Source organism: Nanorana parkeri, unplaced genomic scaffold (genome assembly GCF_000935625.1).
Source record: "Nanorana parkeri isolate BGI_ZX_2015 unplaced genomic scaffold, ASM93562v1 scaffold2825, whole genome shotgun sequence".
NCBI classification, from domain to species: Eukaryota; Metazoa; Chordata; class Amphibia; order Anura; family Dicroglossidae; genus Nanorana; species Nanorana parkeri.
In genome coordinates, this window is record NW_017309093.1 from 13733 (window position 1) to 20488 (window position 6756).

Here is a 6756-nt window from a genome sequence, read left to right on the forward strand (position 1 = left end):
CTTAGTGAACAAACTGAAGAGAAAAGCTGATTCGTTGCCATAGGCAACTGCACCAGATTCTTCTGCTCCAGTTTTGATAAATTCCCCCCAATGTTTATTGGGACATTGCACAACTGTGTCAAAATAATTTCCAACACCCAGCAGTGTTGCCTGCTGCTTGGCTTGCTTTCTATCCCAAGACCAAACCAAGAAAATGTATAAAAAGAGTAGATCTTACCTGTTACAATGTGAATTGGTGTTGATGTGATAGATATTTGCTTACAATCTTCTAGCTGAAGAGTGAACTAGAAACCACAGTGCTTCATGATATATAAAGAGTATACCTAGCCTTCCTCCTCCTACTTTATTTTGTAGCTATTCTGTTAACTCCTGCTAGACCTGATAGACACACAATCCTTCCAACGTTAACTTTATCTGTTTGCTGGTTAGCTGAGTGAAAAGGAAAAACTGGTGGCAAAACATTAATATAGTAAAGAAAAGCAGAAAAGGTGGCAGCACCCATAGACTGGGAGTAATGAAGGTCTATCATGGGGTTCAAACCAGTATCAGTGGCTATTCCAGCCAGCCCAAAGAACATTTCAAATACTATGAGGGGGATATATCAAAACTGGAGCAGTTGTCTATGGCAACCGGGTTTGTGGCATGTCCGTACGATAACAGCCGCACGGGCCGGTGGCTGCCCGTTCGGCATTGCGGTCATCGCAAGTACGATCTGCCTATGCAACATAGGCAGATCGTACGTTTTTTTAAGTACCTTACAACCATCGCAAGACAAAAGGCCCAGCCTTACAATGGGTGACACGGAGCGGGGCAGCTGATTACAGTCTATGTTGGTATCTGACTGAATTTCCTGTGGAGAAAATTTAGAATTTTTAGGCTTCAGGCCTAATAAAACCTTGATAAAAAAAAAAAAAATGAAGAAAACAAGCAATGCGAGTCATGAAAATGTGCACACATATACATCATCACTGCACCTCTCCAATACAAATGTGTGGTGCAATTTTTATTTTTGCACGTAGGCGCACCCGACGCGTGTTTGCGCTGTATGCGCGTGCAAAGGTACTTAACATTTTTTTTTTACATTTTTATGTTACTTTAATTTTTAAATTTTTTTAAACACTCAATTTTATTGCTATTACATAGGGGATAACAAGCCCCCTATGCAATAGCAAATTTAATGTGACCGGTCCTCTTTATGTTACAGTCCATGTACCCATTGCACTCCTGACCCCCATCCGCGGGGGGGGGAGGGGAGAGAGCACCCCCCCCCTGAAATGATGGCAGATAGCACAGGAAGCAATAGCTTCTTCATTGTCTGCTGGGTTTTTTTTCCAGTATTCTGACAGCTGCTGCCGTAAAAAAAAAAACAAAAAAAAAAGCAATGAATGAATAGCTGGATTGCTATTGGCTATTTCAATTTGCTCAGTGCAAGTTTTCTTTCCCAGAGAGTGTCAGCGTTAGTGTTCCTCGGGCAACCCGGCCTGCCGTGGCTCTGAAACCCGATCTTTCTGCTCTTAACTGAGAGATCAAACAGAAAAGATTTAAATTCCTTCATCTCGGAGCAACAAGCAGGTCTGGAGCCTGAGGCTTCCACTAAACGAGGGAAGAGGATATACATGTTTGACCTCCACGGGATAAGAATATAGGCTTTCGATCATCAGGGATCTGGTGAGTGAATCCCCTATAGGGGATCTGCCTTTTTTTTGGTGTTTTTCGTTGGAGACTTCACAACACTGAACATTTCTTTTGTTTTTTGTTTTTTAATATGTGTTTCTATTTTTATTTTTAATTTTCATCAATTTTTGGTGCTTCTTGTGTTGAAGATCCAAGAACTCTAAGAAAGTCAAAAAACTTTAAGTACATTTCTAAAAAATTAGTATAAGTTCGCATTTTTAATATCTTTCGGAAGAAAACAACACGGACTGGTTTATAATGAGATAATTTTTATTTTTCCACATATATGACACATGGTTTTTGTAGATTTCTATTTATTTATATAATAAGATAATGTATGACACATTTTTATGACAACTGTTGACACAATTTATAACCTGTTACACAATTATTTATTATATACATACACCTTTTCATGATTGCTTGACACGGAGGTGACATCACTCTGATCCTTATCGTTATTGAATTTCCTGAAGGGCATTTAGGGATATACATTTCGTTACATTATAATTCTGGAGGCTTTTAGCCTGAGTTGAGCAGCTTTTCTCCCTACCCTGTGTTTTTAGGATTTTTTTTATGGAATTTTAACCTTATGGTCATATTAATATTAATTTTAAATTGTTAACCCTATCTACCCACCTTTATTAATTCCATTAGCACAAGTTATTTTAGATTACAATATCCAATAGCAAGCTGGCTATTGTACCCGCCCTCTGCTGCTGTCAATCACTAGAAGAGGACCTGATGGAGAACTTCAGGTCCCCCTCTGCTAATTGACAGGAGCAGAGGGCGGGTGTAATAGCCAGTTTGCTATTGGCTATTGCAAAGTGAAATAGCCAATCGGAATCTAGCTATGCTGGTTTTTTTTTTCTGACTGACAGCGACTGTCGGCTCCGATGTCAGAGAAAAACAAAAAACAAGGCAGGGAAAGGTTTAATCTGCTTGATCGCACAGAATAAACCTTTCCGGGAGAAAATGTTTCTCTCCCAGGCGGCTGGGAGCCGCTAACAGCGAGAGGCTCCCGGAGCGTCCGGGAGAGTTGGGATGTCTGTATTTGGCTTGATGTCACAGAAAGTGAGGGGAAATCCAAAATGTTAGAGTGGTCACTAGGGCAGGAGAGAATGGGGGCAAGGCAAGAGGCTGCACAGCTGTGTGACCTGTTGATGAATACTTGAGCAGGTGAGGGTAGTAAATGTTGGTAGCAGGTCTGACACTGTATGTGCTGCCACAGTAGTCTCTACATTAATCTGTATTTTGTGTGTTTGGCATATTCCACTGCATCACCCTCAGTTTTGCTCTTGGTCACATCCAGCCCTTAGGTAGGCACTCTCAGGCTCCCCATGCTCAGTTTCAGTTTCCGTTTTACCTTTGCTGAGTAAGGAGAATTTCACATAGAAATGTAATTTCACCTTTAAGAAAACAAAATATATATCCTCTCTAATGGTGCGTTGGAATAATCTACATTGCAATTCTACTTCTTAGGGGGTTATTCACTAAGCTGCCAAAGGCAGCCGAGTGAATAACTGAGCCGAAGTGAAGTGAGCTGAACGACGTTCGGCTATTCACTTCAGCCCTGCTATGTCAACAACATTTGTTTTTCAATTAAATTATTTTTTCTTAAAGTGTGGGCTGCTTACAAGGGGTACAAGTACCCCTTACTCATTCTCAAGGGGGGGGGGGGCTGAATCTGGGTGCCCCTTAATTAATGGGGTACCCCGATGGAAAAAGGCACTCCTGCCGGCAGAACCCCACAACCAACGGGTCAGGTCAGAGCTTGTGGGGAAAAGGCCCTTGTTCCCATCGACACGGGGACAAGGTGCTTTTCTAGAAGGAACCCTGTAAAAGCACCCTCCCAATGCCAAGGGCATGTGACCTTGTATGACGCAGGGAGGGGGCATTCACTCGTCCTCCCTCCTTTCCTGCCCTGCCAGGCCAGGCCTGTGCTCGGATTAAGGGTCTGGTTGGGAATTTTAGGGGGGACCCCATGTTTCTCCCCCCATTTTGGGGGGGGGTGGAGCTCCCCCTTAAAATCCCTACCAGACCTAAAGGGACTGGTATGACTTTTGGGGGCAACCCCACACACTTTTTTTATTTTTAACCTGGGGCGTCTCTCCTAAATTTCCTACCAGACCTAAAGGGTCTTGTATTGATCGGGAGGGAGACGGCACACTGTTTTTTTTTTCTTTGTTTAAATTATTGCGGGGAGAACGATCTGCTCTCCCTAGCTATGCTCACACCTGTCAGCGCTCCCTCTCTCTCCTCCTGGCAGCTCTGAAGCTGCAGCGGCCAAGAGGAGAGAGAGAGGGAGCACAGAGAAGTGTGATCGCCGCGGCGGCAGCCGTCTTAAAAGGGCCCCCCTTCCAGTACGCATCTTTCCGCCCACTCCACCGGTGCCCTCAGGCAGTTGCTTGACCTGCCAGTAGAGTAGCGCTGGCTCTGACTGTAGAGTGAAGCAACCGGCATTTATTTGGCAAAGAACACAGAGCCAACCTGCTGCAGGGAAATCATATCAACACAGTTTTTGAGATAAATGAGAAACAAGAAATAATCCAAACCACTTCTGTCCACCTGAAATAGCAGTTTTGGGAAGAGTTGTCATTTAGGCCTTGGCAGCCCGGAGATGTTTGAGCAGAGATAAGCCAAGCAATAGTCTCAGACACATCAATTCTTTTATACAGAGTTGCTAGGTTGTCAGCTCAGGGGGGCTTGCAGGGGGCTAACATTTGGACTGCCACCAAAAATAGGTAGAAATAGGTCAGGCAAGTCTCTGAGAGCAAAGCCTCAGCCCCAATGCAACAAACTCCTATCATGAAAGTTGTTGGCTTGGTTTTGCAGTGACAAAGCAGTCCTATATTGGATAAGCGGATTATAGATTGTGCGATATCCATTTCCACCTCTCCAGCTATTATATTATTTGTTCTGCAGATGGGCAGGTTCACATTGTTTGGGCACATTATTATGAGCTTCCAAGACTATACAATGAAATGCGCTCCATTGTTTCTGTGACATGCAAACACTAATGCTTTTATGAAGAGGCAATGGGTAAATGAGAGGCCGAGAAAAAGTAAAATATCATATATTTCTTTATTTCAGCCTGAAGAATCAAAGCAATAGATATTAGGTGCTTACCCTACTAGTGATCCTATTCATCATTCCACAGGCTGGCACAGAATAACCTTTTTTGACTCAACCGCAACTCCTCATGAGCTTTTGTGGTAGACACTCCTAGCAGGATGATGCAGCCTATGTCTGACTTTGTAAGTTGGTAGTTGCATAATAGAGTAAGAGAAGTTAGGTTCTGTAATAGGATTCTGTATGGTTATGATGCAGAATATTAGATCATATCACGTCAGTCATATGCAACTCCGCTACCTATGTGAAATCATATATCAAAGTACATCTAAAGGCTCTTGTATGATAGTTTAAACAGGTCCTAAACAAGTTATTTTGTAATGCACAAGCCTCATAAAGCAAAACAAAACTTCTGTTACCTCCTCTGTGTGAGCCAAACCATTTTTTTTTATTACATTACTACACCCCCTGCTGTAGTAATGTAACCCAAACACCCAAATGCCTCCCCTAACCGCACGTCCCTGATACTTAGGGGTTAATTTTGTGTTTCAAAAGTGTTAAGTTAAGCAGAACATTACATGTTAAAGTTAAGAGAAGATTGCTAGGAATATGAATAACATGCCGGCACCTTATATTTCACAAATTCAATACTGATTACCCATAAGGTAAAGGAAATCTTTGCTACATAGCAATTCACAGTGTATTTACATCTATTCACATCAGTCCCCCTTACAGTCTTTAAAATATTTTTTTCCATGTAATTTTACAATAATAACTCTGAATGAGAGTACAATAGAGCTAACTTAAGACAGATAAAATGCCACAAATGAATGCAGCTCTGTTTTGTTTAATTCATGCATGCATTGTGGGTACCTGTATAATACTCAAGTGAAATGATGATAATAAAAACATATTAAACCAAAAAAAAAAATTTGGTTTCAGATGTGGCCTTACTTTTGTTATTATTTTTGGAAACTAGACCAAATCCTGGTTGAAGAAATAAAGGAAATAAAGCTTTGGGCAAGAATACAATTCTCTCGTCACTGGTGCACTTAGAATAAACAGTCCTGAGTCTGTAATTTTGCAGGACAGAAATGTGCAACTCCACCCATCGTCCATTATATCATACCCATATAAATGTGCACACCCATGATCATTGAGAAAAATATTTCTCACACCCCTTGTCCAGATCTGCAGTCTAAATGAAACATTGTTTGGAAAAAGATAAAGTTATGCTCAATCTCATTGCATATGTCTTGTGTATGGGGATAGTCTGAACAAAGGCACTTTTTGATGTTTTAGCCTCAAGTTAGTCTCATTGAACACCTGACCCTGATTTTCTACAAGTGGTTTAAATTGTTACTTATGATCAGATTTAGGCCTTAAAAACAAACAAACTCAGGAAACATAGTCCTTCAGCCAAATGAGAGAAGTCAGTTGTGAGTGATAGAGCACTGACAGTAGGAATTCTGAAGTTACTCTTTTGCCCAAAGCAGTGGTGGGGAACGGCCACTTTTATATTTGATCAACAGTGCATTTAGACTGCAAGGCAGCCACCATATTAGTGGAGGTGCAGGCTATTACCAGGAGGATCTTCCTGTTACTAGACCTTACCCCATGATGGCATCATTATTGTAATCCAGTAACTAGAAATGGGCGGGTTATAGCTCCGATTATGTAAAAACTCCTGATAGGCTCCTGTGAGGTTAGAAGAACAGAGCGTGCCTGGTCAGTGTCATATGTCTGGAAGTGCTCTGCTGCTTCAAATTGGGAAGTATATCTAAAGCACCATTTAAAAAAAAAACTTATTTGCTTTGTCATATTAATGATGATCTCTAATTTAGATTCAAAATAAAAAAAAACTATCACACCTCACCCACTTTTTTAAGTAAAAAAAAATTATTCTTCCTAAAAGCCCCAATTGCTTACCTAAATGTGGCAGTTCCCAGGTCTTCTCTCTCCTGGTCTATAGTGTTGAATGGTCTGTCTTAAGGTGCCCATGTTTTGCCC